At 37.5% G+C, this 14,313-nt stretch overlaps 1 protein-coding gene across 25 annotated transcripts in view; it reads right to left on the bottom strand.

The window, feature by feature from the left end:
- Positions 1–14,313, bottom strand: part of PTPRD (protein tyrosine phosphatase, receptor type D) — a 956,762-nt gene that overhangs the window by 497,288 nt on the left and 445,161 nt on the right. The window contains exons 2-3 of one of the 25 annotated variants that reach the window (XM_025197514.1): positions 8,729–8,837; positions 5,336–5,380 (exon numbers count right to left, since the gene is read on the bottom strand). The exons of 23 other annotated variants lie outside the window; for them this stretch is intronic. The gene's annotated coding sequence lies outside the window, so the exon portion shown is untranslated. The remainder of the gene's footprint in view (positions 1–5,335; positions 5,381–8,728; positions 8,838–14,313) is intronic. One more of the 25 variants, XM_025197515.1, reaches the window with a different exon arrangement.

Raw genomic sequence — 14,313 nt, 5'->3', positions numbered from 1 at the left:
TCTCTTGTCTTCTGTGTCAGTATCTTTATACAGTAAAATGAAGGGGTATTTATCTTTCACTGGGACTTATTGCCCTAAGTGATTTGGGAACATTCTTTTTTTCTACACATGATGCATGTTTACAGATTATACCCCATAATTATTTGGCATGAATAATAAAATGTCACATGCTAATTTGATACTTGGGTGTTTAATTACACCATCTTTTGTAACTGCAATTATGACCTGCAATATTTTTTCTGTTGCATTTAGATTTGCTGCTTGCCAGAAAAGCTATTTAATGTGAAAAAATGGTTGACACCTACGCATTAAGTTTATTTAAATACTGGAAGTATTAAGTATTTTAACTTGAAATAGATCTAATATCGCTTCAAGAAATACATATTTATGACCCTGAAAAAGCAGATTAAGAAATTATTCATAAAAGTTGTAAATTGCTAAACAATTAACTTGTAGTACCCATAATTTAAAGCTTCAGATATTTTCCTTTTAAACCAAAAGGGCACTGAAACTGCTAATTGAAAAGTACAAAAAATTGAGCTAATGTTGTTTATTTGAGTAGTAATGTAACTAGACACTGCAAAACATCTCTGTATATTAAACTATGAATCATGCATCTGTCATCTCCCTCATACCATGAGAGTAAACTGGCCAGTATACCAGAAAATAAGAGAAAGGTAGAAACTACAATTTTTTTTTGTTTTGTCTGGTTCTTGGTGCATATCTAAAGAATAAAATGCAATAGTGTCTGTGGTCTCTAAAGAAGACAGGGAAGTTTGAAGGTAGACTGAGTAACTGGTTTGTACAGGGATGAAGCCCCAATCTCATAATGAGCAGGTAAACTTCAGGATCATCTGAATGCTGTATGTGCATATATGGTTCATAATAGTTTATGGTCCATACTGGAAATGTATGGGGGAATGGGGCAGGAGGCAAAGGGGAAGGAATTTGAATAGGCTTCTCATGTATAGTTTGAGGTTCTACAGAACTAAAATTGGGAAACCTTTTCCCCCTCATATTAATTTCCTTGTATTCAACAATTTTTTTTAGAATATTATTTTTATTAGTACTTTGTATAACGTTCACATTATAGTGCATATAAAATTATATGGATAGGTCAACTTTTCTGATTGGCAGAGTTTACTATTAGGAGGTTCCTTTTTAAGACACCAAATATTTTGTGCTTACTCAGCAGTATGGCAGATGATATTCAACTTGGCTGCTATCTGTAAACTGCCATTAAAAACCTGATCTCCAGAACAATGAATTTTAAGAAAGTCTATGGAAACTGATAATTTTAAGAATAAGGACTTCTATGAATGGTATTCTATAGAAATACTGGAACCTTCTAGGTTTCCTTGACTTAGATGTTATTCCATGTTTGACTTGACTTCTCTTTGCTTACGAAAAAGGTTGAAGTGCTTTTTAATTTTTATAATCAAGAAATTTAATGAATTAATCTTGATGACAAGATAGCTACTTTCTCAGTAAATTTTTAGTCTAGAAGATGAGCCAGAGAGGAGTTCTGTATGCAGTGCTGCAGTGCATCTTGTGGGAGTTTCATCTTTCAAAGCAGAAAAGCTTGAGCAACTGATGATAATTCATGAAAGTTACTGCTGCATATTCTATTATAATGGCTGTCTCTTGATACATGTGCTGTCCCTGGAGTATTGTTCTGGATTGATTAGCATCTTTATAATGAAATGCTCAATTACAGCTTTGAAATAGGTAATTATAAAGCGAGTGTGTATTTTTCAGTTAGGGAATTTGTTTTGATTTTTTTTTTTTAATTATCAGTGCATGAAAGACAATTGAAGAAGTTCTGAATAAAGTGATGCCCCTATAAAAGGAAACCGTGTTTTGTTACTTACAGTGTGCTTAAGCTGTATTGAAATTCCAGTTACGATTGGTATGGGAGTTTTATTTTTAACTGTCACCTGTGCATTCAACCGAAACCAATTTTTCAATATTCTGAAAAGCTTCATTCAAAGTATGCACTTGTCAATGAGGTAGAGACCTTGTTGATGGCCCTGCGGTGCTTTGTGGAAATACCTTTGGAAATACAAATTACAGGCACTGGGTATAAAGATGGTGAGCAGGAAGTCTAGCTAATGGGAACAACCACGTAGTGCATTTTTTCTGGATATTCTTATAAAAGCAAAAATGAAAATAATTAGGTTTTTCGTATGTCAGAATTTTCAGGCTAACATGTAAAGACTCTCTTACATAGGGTTTTTAGCACCTAAAGAGAGTTGTGTCATCTTAATGTTGTTAAAACCAATTCCTTTCGTGAAGAGAGACATTTTTCCTGAGGGTTAACTGGAATGGAGGGGATGGGGAAAGTGTTTTTAATTTCAAGGGTCAGAAGTTAGGAGAAAAACCTATAAATATTTCCTTTGCTGAGCACTTCTCATGCTGCAGCAGGCCATTAATTTTAAAAGAGGTTTTCTACTGAAGGAATTCATTCAGCTGTTGACATGATGGGTTAGTTTGTATTGCTTTCTTGCCTGGGATGCCAGAGATACACTACTGAGGGGTGAATTATTTATTTATTCATTTTTTTAAAGATAACAGCAATGATTGGATTAAGTGAGAAAATGTTTATTTATACATTCCAAGCACTTTTAACCCCTCAGTAACAGGATCTGGGAGCCCATTTAAAATAGCTGCATCGCCAGAGATACCACAGCTGCCACTACTAGAAGAGTTAAGGTTCTTGAAGGGATGTGCACAGTTCACAGATAGCTTCCATTTCAAGTGTTCAATGAGATTTACTCTGTAAAAGTTAAACTGTGTTACGGACACAAAACTAACCTAGTTTTCTTCATTTTGTTGGGCTATCTTATACTCCTTTTGCTCTACAAAAAATAAGACTAATACATTATAGAAATATAACACAAAGTTGCATTGAGGTCTTTCATGCATCAGAGTTCTTATTCTTAGGAAGGGGACTATGTCATGCTATGGAAAGAAAAGTATAAAACCCCACAATCCTAGCTAACTTGACACTGGGGGGGTGGGGGGGTGGAGAATTTGTGGCAGTCAGCTTGACTGTGAAAGCATGAGCAAGATCCTCCAATCATATATATGAGCTGGCCACGTCAGCCAACCTCCCACATTCAGCTGTGGCTTCAGAGGAAGCTGAAAAAATACCCCAAAACAACATTCACTAGGAGGAAATACTTCCTAGTCTCTACAGGTGATCTTCAAAAGCCCTGAATCATGGGATAGCTGGAGACCCTGTATAGAGATCAAGTTTCCTTTCAAATGCCAAATAATTAAATTCACATATCACATGTGCTGATAATTGTTTAAATAGGGTCTAATTAACACCTTGTAGAGCAATACTCACACTGTCTCTATTAAAAATACCTTTCCTAACACATCCTGGAATTGCATCAGTCTTTTCATGGCTCATCAAATTATATACAAAGCAACTCTGCTGGTTCCTGGATACCAACAAATTTGTGATCGTCTTTAATTTGTGTTTGAAGGCCAAGCATAAAGGGGCCTCCAATCCTCAATGCAACACCAGTGTGGTACAAATATAAAAGCTACTCATTTTATTCTGAGAGCCTCCATATTTTAAAACCTGCATACTCTTGTTTACTGTACTCGCATTACTGCCTTGTAATCTTGCATCATGCCAGGTAGTCACTTCATATTACTTCCTAGTCATCAGCACTGTAAAATTCAGGAGTTAGTTCTCCACAAATCATTTGACGGTTGCATGTTCCTGTTTTAAGACATCAGAACAAGTAAAGCAGTTTGCTTCAAGCTCCTTCAGTTTTCTTTGCAAAGCAATAGTTTAAATACAAAATGGAATAAACCAGTAATCTTTGTTTTTCTTGTTAACTTAATCCCCCACTTTCTCATGCTTTTCCCCTTTAGCACAGTTAACAACCCAATAGCATACAAAACCCAGATTTAATAACCTTAGTGATGTCATGAGTATGGCATGAGTCATGAGTATGGCACTTCCATACAGGCCAGTATTGCCAAAAAAAAATTTTTCTGAAAGAGTGATAGAAGAATCCCCTTCACTTCTAACCTTGACACAAATCTTTCTTCCAGAAATTGTTTGGGACCAATGCCAAAAGAAATAGATCCTGTAATGAACTCTAGATGAGAGCTGGAGTCTGCCCACATAAAGCTCACTACAAGTCTGCAAGCTCAATTTAAGAAAGCATCAATTTCAGAATTTTTTTTATCCCACAGTGCCAAATGTCTGGTCCTTCAGCTTAGCTCCTGCACCAATGCACATAATCTCATACAATTCAAATACACCCCTTATTTAGGGTCTAGATCATTAACCAACAAAATAGTTCATTGTCAATTCAAATACAAATCTTTCCCACAAATTGTTCTACAACAGACTGATTTCCTGACACCAGGTCTTTCCCAGATGAGGCTTCACTCCAGATTCTTGCAGGTATCAACCATCAGGTCTTTTGCCTGGCTGCTAGAGAGCCCTTCACTAGGTCCCTTCCTATGGCCCTTCTCCTTTCTTTTCTTGTGTGGATTGGTTTCATTGCAATTAAATCTTTACATCCAGGCTGCCAATTCATTAAGCTTCCTTTAAAAAAATTGCCTAAGCAATCTCCTAAATCAGGAGACCAACAATTCCTAGGAGCCATAACATTTATTACAACTACAAATAACAAAAAACATTCAAGTTAATGACCAAAAAAGCCTTAGCTATTTGATGTTATTGAGGACAAATGAATGGAATTCAGATGAGCAATCCAATTTTGCTTTATTGAACAATGGTTCAAACAATAATAAGAAAAGTTTTCAAAAAACTGAAAAATCTTTCCTTACCTTTATTCCTGACTCTCAGATTCCCCCACCCCACCCCACCCCACCCCAGGCATTTTGTATTACTAAAATGTTAATTTTCTGCAGAGTTTGCCAACGGTCTATATGTGAACACAATAAATATTTTTTTAGAAAGAATCTTCCTTGCAGAAAGTTAAGTAGGGAAAATCATAAACAACCCTATTATGGAAACTGTTACAACTCTAACTGTGGAAGCACTACTGAGGCCATATAGTATTGCCACTCTCAAAACCTGTTCCTAGAATATTGCTTCAATTGTAATCTAAGCATCAACAATTGCAGAAGAAAATGTGTGTCAAATATGCAGAGTACATTTTTGGGTTTTGTCTTGACTCATATTTTTATGTGTGACATAAACCATATGCTATTTTACAAAAGGTATAGATTTTTTTTTAAAGCCCTTAAGTAGTAGAGACAAGATCTTGATTCACTGGTTAGCTATATAAAAGTGGTCGTTTAATTAAAAAACATTGCTGTTATCTTTATAGGTTCCTACCTTATGCTCTAGTGACACTCAGACATCCTTAAAGATTGAAAACATCTGGAATTTAGACATTAAGGTTTTAGAGCTCATAGATCAAAACATATATATTTTGCATAATAAAGCCTATAATAAACTAGAGGTGTATCTACAGGTATATTGTTTTCATGTTAAAAAGAACACACTATTTTATAGAAGACTGAATCCTGCCCATCTCCCTCATGATTATGTACTTTCCCTTGGAACTAGATTGTTTTCCCTTTCCAAAGTAACATGACCCCTGATTTGTATTTACATTACAGAATTGCCATGTCATGCATGAACATTCACAAATGACCATGCTCGTCTGCGCAGGCTACCTCCTGGAGTCAACCCTAATTAGCCTGCCAGCAGCACTACATGAACATAGATAGCTAAACTGCATCCAGCCCAGGAAATAACCTGAATAAAACACCAGGGCACCACACCTGGCACAGGTGTTCAATGTAGGCATGTCTTTCCTGATAGGCACATATAAGACTTTGATCCTGCAATGAGCACCACTGGGTACAGATTTTCATCTCTATACTCCAGTTATAGAAAGCAGGGCTATTGAACATTCCAGGTTTATCATGTGCCTAAGGAAAACAGATCAAGCCTCTGTGAAGTTTCTCACTGTAAAATATATTTCCTGGACCTCAAGTTCATCTTCCAGGGTTTTCTGTGCACTTCACCATTCCCATTTCCATCTCCACTTGTCCAGTATTTTTTAAAAGAACGTGGGCATCGGAACTGGAAACAGTACCGTCCCTAATATGATAGAAGTAATATGTACTTATACTGGGTGAGATAGAACAGGAGATAAAATGACATTTGAAATTCAAGTTATATTGATTATCAGCTTCTCTCCTGAAAATTGACCTGATTCAACACCCAATATTCCAGTGTCATCCTATGTACTGTACACACTAGACACTCTTCAAACAGTCAAGCAAACATTTAAGACACACTTTAAGCAGCCTTGTGGTGCTGCTCTTATTTATCCCAGAATCTAATATAGCTATCTTTGACCCAACAACCCAATATTCAGAGATCTAACTACCCTTGTTATGCTCTTATGGACCTTAATACTGTTAAGATACTGCAGATAATGTTATGTGAAAAAGCTAATGGGTAAAAAAAAAAAACTAAATACTTTAAAAATAGTTCTCCAGAGGATGAAATCTTCTCTCATATCTGCAATTCTCTTCCTAAATGATTCAGATATTATGAGTAACTAGCCTTTGTTTAAAGTTTCTGGGGAAGGATGGAGAACAGAAGGCGACTGTTGATGGGATGAACACATCCTATTCTGGAAGGCTGTGAAATGGAAATAAGGATGCTCTGTCACTGTTATTGCAGTTCCTGCTCCTGTTCCTGAATAGCTGCAGGGAATCTTTGCTCCAGGGAATGCAATGATCAGTCCATTCCTGAACACAAACTGCTCTGCAAGGTGATGCAGAACCTCTATCCTGGCTCCCCTGTACAATGAAGTAGCACTGTCTCTACCACATCAATAGCTCAATGCAGCACTTTGAAAGGGACAGCAATTGCCTCTTGGTCATATATTTAACAGAATATATTTGAGCAACTACAGATTTTTTTTTGCCTTACCCTTGTAAAGGCTGGGAAACTTAAGAGTTAATTAGTTGGATTGTCTACTGCAGACTACAGCTACTCAAAGTCAATTAACCCTTTTAATGAATCAGAAACTGGAGCATCAGGTTTCTCTCTTCCTTTAGAAGATTTCAGCATGTTTTTTTTGGAATGAAAGCTGAATCAGAATCGTTATTGATGCCTACAGTGGAGTTTTATTTTCTTTTTAATTATACATTATGAGGATTGAGAATTAAAAAAAATTCCTACAGGATCAGATTCTGACTCAGTCAACCCTTTTTAAATGTCTTAGCTATAGTTAAATTCTGTTTTTGATCCATCCTTTTTCTTAGCTAGAAGGGCAACAGGAATGCAAGCCTTAATCCAGATTGCCAATATGGAAGATTTTACTCTCTGTCGGAGAAATTATCTGCAGGGTACTATCTTCACTGAAAGCCCCAACCTGTCATGAGGAACTAGGTGGACATAAAGCTTTATCTAAAGAGATATATTACATCTTTTCTGCGTGAGAGAAACTGCAATGACTGGACAGGTCTAATATTATCCCTTACCTGCTGAGTGTGCTTTTGTTAGCAGTTCTCTGCAGAAAATTCTCTGGAGTGCCTCTACTGTGATCTAGCTGCAAAGAGACTGAATAGCCTGTTGAATTTTTTTCAGTAGACCGTGACACAGCAGGAGATGAGGCACAGCAGAAACGAAAGAATTGTATAATATTATTAATTTTTTGCTTTTGTTTGAACATTACCATTGCTTGTGGTGACTATTAAATGTGCACGAATGCCTCAGAGATGTCCACAAGATCAAGGTTCTTATTTCCAGGCAAGTTAAAGTTCTTCCCCGACTTTACTCTAAACCATTTTCCCCGACACGAATGTGAAAAATTCCCTAACCTTTGAGAAAGCAACCCACTGCGTGTTAGGTATGTTATTGACACATAATTAATGCATAATAAAACATGGTCTGCCCCAAAGAAATGTTGAAAGTTTAGATTTTCTGGGGATGTTGCTTTGGTGTTCCTCTTTTCCACCAAGCTTTCGAGTTACAACCTCCCACCTCCCCCCACAAAAAAGCACCCATAAAACATATAAATGTGACATAAATGTCTTCAGACACTCCTTATGAAGAAAACTAATAATGAAAACAATTGGCCATATATAGGTCATATGTAATCAGGGAGATGGATAACTTGGAGAATCTTAACTATAGACATGACAAAAATGAAAAGAAATAAGACCTATTTCTTCAACCGTCATTAAATCAGAGGAACTAGAAGGTTCTTGTTTGAGCTGCCTGCATTTAAGTACTTGATACTGTTCTGAACATTTTATACCTGTCTTTCATACTCTGGGTAGTTGAAACTAGCCTATGAGTAGCTCTTAGACTGGTCAGGGAGCAGGTTTTCCATCCCAAATCTAAACTGACATAAATTGGATAGAAACTTAATTCTGGCCAAAGGGCATTCAATCAAAATATAATTGGAACATGTTTCTACAAATTGAATGCAAATATTTAAAAATATAAATATTAAATTAAGCTCTAAACAGTATCATTAAGAAAATCAAAATGGTTTTTTTGTGGATTTCTTTCTTGCTTACTGTTGTTATCAAATCTATATTTTGACAACACTAACAGTGTTCTAAAGTCTATAACCTAAATTAACCTCACCCATATTTCTTGCAATGGTAAACATCAAGCACTGTTTTTCCAGACGTCAGAAAAACAAGTGATACTTGTTAAGGCCCTAATACTGTAGCAGAAATAGTAAGTGCTCACCTCTACACATTACAGTTAATAGGACGATGACGATGAGTGGGTGTTCATGGTAGTAAATCACTCAGGATAGAGCCAAAAAATAATAAGCCTCTTGACTTGCAGGTTGGTTCTAAGCTAGTTTAAAACGTCAAATATGACCAAAAAAGGGAAAAGAAAAAAGAGAAACAAAAGTTACATTTAGACTGTTCTGTTAAAAGAGATGGCCTCAAATAATGAGTTTTAATAATGTTAATATCTGATCATAAAATACATACAAACCATCCCTCTCCCCACTGACTGCCTAATATATAACACAACTGTAATGAGACAGTACTTTGAAAAATAAGAGCCTTCTTTACACTAAATACCTTTCAGCTTATCTTTTGTAACAAATAAAGCTACCAAAACACTATTCTCAAAAGAATAAAATATGATGAGTTGAAAGACAGAGACAGCTTTGTCTATTTTCTATTCAAGAGCGACTCATTTTTTCCATCATAAAATACTATCTCCAGGAATTGTTTAATATCATGGAAGCTTTACATGATGATTACACATTGGTTGTAGTTTATCCGTTACTCTGGGGAAAACAGATAGAGAAGCTCTTTTTCTGAATGCAAAATCCAATAACTATGGTTTTGCCTAAATACTACTGCATGAACCCTAAGCTGATCTACTAGATTATTTAGTGTGCTACAATACAATAGCATTTTTTCCAAACAAATCTTACACAATGCAGCCCCTGAATACATATTAAATCATATTATATATTCAAAATTAATTTCAGTTTTATAGAAGTCAAAGCACTCTAGAACAGCTGTATGGGAAAAAAAACTTCAGTACTGTGGACATCACCTCAGAAAGTACAAAACAAAAGCAATAAAAACTATGTTTTAAGAAACAAAGCAGATCTTCATATTGGTTTGATAACAACTGACCATTCACTCACTGAATTCAGTCACAATTTGCAGCATTTATTTGCTTTAATTATGATCTTTAGAGTTGTCACCTATTTCACAGAGGATTTCTGCAGAATGCCTTAGATTTGTGCACATTCCTTTTAATCACTGTTTAATTAGCAATGTACTGTAATTTACTATGACTTTTTTCTGATCTAACAGCCAGTTAATGCACGTATTACTGACTAAACACATTAATGAAAAGCAGTCTTTTAAACAAGAAAAGTTGTTAAGAGGACTTTCTGACAAAAATAAACTACCAGGAGTACCAGGACTGAGTATAATTGTTAACAGTAAGTACCTAAGTATGTATTTTTCCAAACTTACTTTAGGCCAGGATTTTAACATGCAGCTGTAACCTGATCTTCAAGTTTAGATGAAGCATTAAAGAGTATTGAATGACCTATGTGAGCTCCAGAAATAAATCCTAACCACTGGCACACTAGATATTAGTCTTGGCCCTTTTTTGGGGGGAAGGAAAGCAAAGAAAGGCTAAATCTTGAACGGAAACACTTGGGGGACACTCAGGAAAGAATGTTTCTGCTTATAGCAGCATAATGCTAACCACAAACATGAACCTTCTCTATAAAGCTAGAAATCTGATCATGGTAAAATGACAAAAGGTGAACTATACTAACAGAATGTCTGTTCCAAATCATGTTAACATAAACTAATCAATACTTGGAAAAGTCAGAGTGTGGGCACCGCTAACTACCAAGTAAACACTATTGCATTCTTCCAAAAAAAATCAAGTCAGAGTTGACAAAAACGGAATAACTTCAATTACATTTTAATTTGGCTGATGTTTTTCCTAAAACATATTCCAAACCAATTTAGTTTTGAGTAAATAATAAGGGGGTGGGGGAGAGATGGGGGAGTCTAGTACTTAGAGCTCTGCCTGATCTTTCAAAGTGTGAAATTTCAAAAATATCACTGGCTGAATTGGGAAGAATTCTGAATATGTCCAATGTCCATGTCACAATTTTGTCAACTGCAAAATTATGAAAACAGTACTTTAGTGGTCATTGTGTAAAGGTCTTAATGTTCCACTAATCATGCTAACTTTTCTCATGGCAATTTTCCTGTCTGCTAGCTGCTCTTTGTCACTTGTCTCCCATTTCACAGACTTGCAGACTGTTTTTAGCTCTTTTCAAAATAGGTTCACCTACAGATACCAACCAGTCTTCAGCAGTAACTAGGGTTTCAGATTTTAGTTAAGCAGGAAAAGGAAGGTGAATGTGCTGAAGATTTGGCTCTGTGCCCACTTTATGCAGGCATAACTGAAAAAAAAATGTCTTCATTCTGCCCACCCAAAAACAAGGTGTATTTGGGGGCATGTGGCCTGCAAGAAAATATGGTATCTTCTACCTGGGCTGAAGTTCTGTGTGAAGACATAAGCAGATAGAGATGACCTTGTGTCATCTCGTCTACATAATATTCCACTTCTCTAGCTCAGCAACATGTACTGAGGCCAGAGGAACATATTTAGCCCTCAGACTATACTGAACTGTAGAGAGGGAAAGTAAATATTTATTTTTAAAACACTAATTTGACTGTGTTGTTTCAAGTTTTGTGGGGTTTTTTTACTGTACTGAAAAGAAGAACTACAACCCTTGAAGACAATAATTTAATATTTCCTGAACTGTCAGAGTTCCCACCCAGTTACTAGTGCATTAGAAACAGATAGGTAGAAAAGGCATTCTATTTAAAGTGGATTATACAAAGTGTTAAGATGAATATCCTCTTCACTTCAAGGCAGATTACAACAGGTAGTGTATACATACACAGACAACATGTAGCGTGAGGAACTCCAAGTATCAGGAAAATACTTATCAGAGGGCCATAAGAGTCTAGAACTGTTTGTGTCTATGTATTATTTAAACATAAGCAAACATCATGAAGACTCTGAACAAAGAGTAATGACTTAAGAAATGTTGACAGTTAGAACTAGAAGCATGAATATTCAAGTGAGAGAGGCTAACTTCTAGCCTCTCCCCACAAACTTTTTCAGAGAAGGGTAAAATTATTTTAATGTTGTTTATAAAAGTACAGGTTTTAAAACACTTCTTTGTAAATTATCGTAATAGCAAGCTACTGAAAAAATAAAATGTAAGGTATTGTGACAGGATGCTTCAATATCCTTAAATGAAAATCAAATTTAACTATGGATATCCATTTTTTTATCTGAAAATATTTTAACCTAACCTCTAATAAGTACAGCAAATGCTAAAAGAAGAGGATATCATGAATGTTTCAATTCTTTCCAACATAAAGAATTCAGCACAAAGCAGGCAGCACTTGAGAAAGAAAAAAGTTGAAACATTTTATAAAAATAAAAATTACAGTTAATGGTGCAGTGAAAGCTCCTGTGGAATAAAACAAGGTAAACAAAGAACTAACAAATCTACATTATATCCCCAGGGTTTCTAAAACCCAATATTACAAATAAATAAAGGCTAATCTGGAGTTTTCCATTTCCTTTCCAAACTTCAGAGTCCTTGCAATCTTACTAATCTTGTGAATCACTTATAGGATGAGAGAGTAAGATGCCTCTACAGTGCCTTACAGAAAGTACTCAGAACAACTGGAGTCAATAAGAGGCAGGAAAGAAGTACATAGCAGTCTATGGGATGAAGCCTGGGGTAATCACTCCAAACTTCCTCACTTGTCTTTCAGGCTAGGGACAGACGTTACACATAAACCAGTTTAAGTGATCAGAAACTGGTTTAAACCTGTTATAGAACAGATGTTCGGTGCACACAAACCAGTTTGAAAACAGCCGAAACAGGTTTGAGATAAACCTGGTTGAATGTAGTATCAGATTTAACAAGCACCTACTCTGGACTCTTTCAGAAAACTTGTGGATGTATTTCTTGCTGGGGTCACTTGATCCCAGCTGACTTCCTGCCTATGGCGAGGGGGCTGGACTCGATGATCTCATGAGATCCCTTCCAGCCCCTAATGTCTATGAAATCTATGATTTGGCTCAAACTAGTTTAAGCAATGTCTGTCCCAGACCCCTTCCTGGCTTAAGATAAACCAGACTCCCCCAGCATCCCAGCATGCTCTCTGAGCTAGGAGGGGCTAGCCCCTCCCCTCTATTCTCTACCCTGAGCAGGGGTGGGGCATGGCCAGAGTTAGCCCGCTATGGCCTCTGAGGCAAAAGAGCAGAAAGGGGGGTTTAATTCCTTCCTCCGTCCCCTCAGACCACAGCTGAGTTTTGCTAGCCTGGCTGCACTTCTATAGCTTGCCTGCAGCCAGGCAAGGAGAGAGTTAATTCCTTCTTCTGTACCCACCCCCACCTCCAGGGTGTGACCAGTCTTGCTGGCAGTCAGGCAGTGAGGGGGTTAATTCCACAGTGGGTCCAGGAGAGAGAGGCGGGGAAGGGGATGAGGGACACTGGCAAGGGCTGCTCTGCCCTGCCCAGCAGACCCCTGGTTACAGTCCCTACTAGTGAGACAGGAAAGGGAGCGGAGAATAAACCCCCCCTCACTGCTTGCATTCCTGGGCCACCCTGTCCCATAGGTGGATAAATAAAAAATAAAATTAAAAAAAAAATCTTTTTTGCAAAAATCTAGTTGGTCTAATAAAAGACATCACCTCTACCACAAGCCATGATTCCTTTTGGCTATAAGGAGATTCCTTTTGGCTGTAAGGAGACACTCTGCCCTCAGGAGTACTCAAGATTCATGCAAAGCTTTCTCATCTTCCTGCTTTACATTTTAAGTTAGACTAAGTTGTGAATGCTGTGTTTTATTGGGTTGTATTTTAGCCTAGGCAAAGATTTTTGATAGTTCCCTGGTGTATGCTTGAGGCTGCAACTTCCTGTGTTCAATACATGCTTGCTTCAGAGAAAGGACTTTTTCCCCACCCCGACTCCTGCCCCCTGCTAGCCCCCAATGGTGCCTGGCCATGCCCCCTCCGTTCCACCAGGAAGGTGTGAGAGCCTTGGAGGGCATCTCTCTTCCCTGCCCTTTGTCAGTGGCTGACAGCCATGCTCTAGCGCCCCCCAGCTTCTGGCTTGAGCCATGGCAGGCATGTGCCCAACATCTAGTGACTTACAAACCAGTTCACTCTCTGCAGGTCAGACTAACCTGCAAAGAATGAATCAATTCAGGCTCAGGCTTTTTGAATGTCCGTCTCTAGCCTCAGTGATTCCTCAGTGTAAGTTAAGACAAGATCCTAAAAACATAACAGGATGTTGATCCTAATATTAGTGGCCCCTTTTTGCCACCTTCCTTATACCATGCATTTTAGTCAGAAATGAGAAAACCAAAGGAAAATTTCAAGTATCAAAAAAAATCCTCTAATTTCATAGATTTCATAGACATCAGGGCTGGAAGGGACTTCGGAAGATCATCAAGTCCAGCCCCCCGCCCAAAGGGCAGGAAGTCAGCTCGGGTCATAGGATCCCAGCAAGATAAGCATCCAGTTTCATCTTGAAGGTGTTCAATGAAGGCGCTTGAACCACCTCCGGTGGCAGGCTGTTCCAGACCTTGGGGGCTCGGACAGTAAAGAAATTCTTCCTTATGAACGATCTTGAAGTAGTTTGTGACTATTCGACCTCGTCATCCCTTGGGGCGCTCTGGTGAACAAACGTTCCCCCAGATGCTGGTGGTCACCCTTGATAAACCTGTAGGTGGCCAT

Source organism: Alligator sinensis, unplaced genomic scaffold (assembly GCF_000455745.1).
Source record: "Alligator sinensis unplaced genomic scaffold, ASM45574v1 scaffold392_1, whole genome shotgun sequence".
NCBI lineage: Eukaryota > Metazoa > Chordata > Crocodylia > Alligatoridae > Alligator > Alligator sinensis.
Note: the sequence above shows the minus strand (reverse complement) of the source record. Positions and strands in the feature narration are given on the sequence as shown.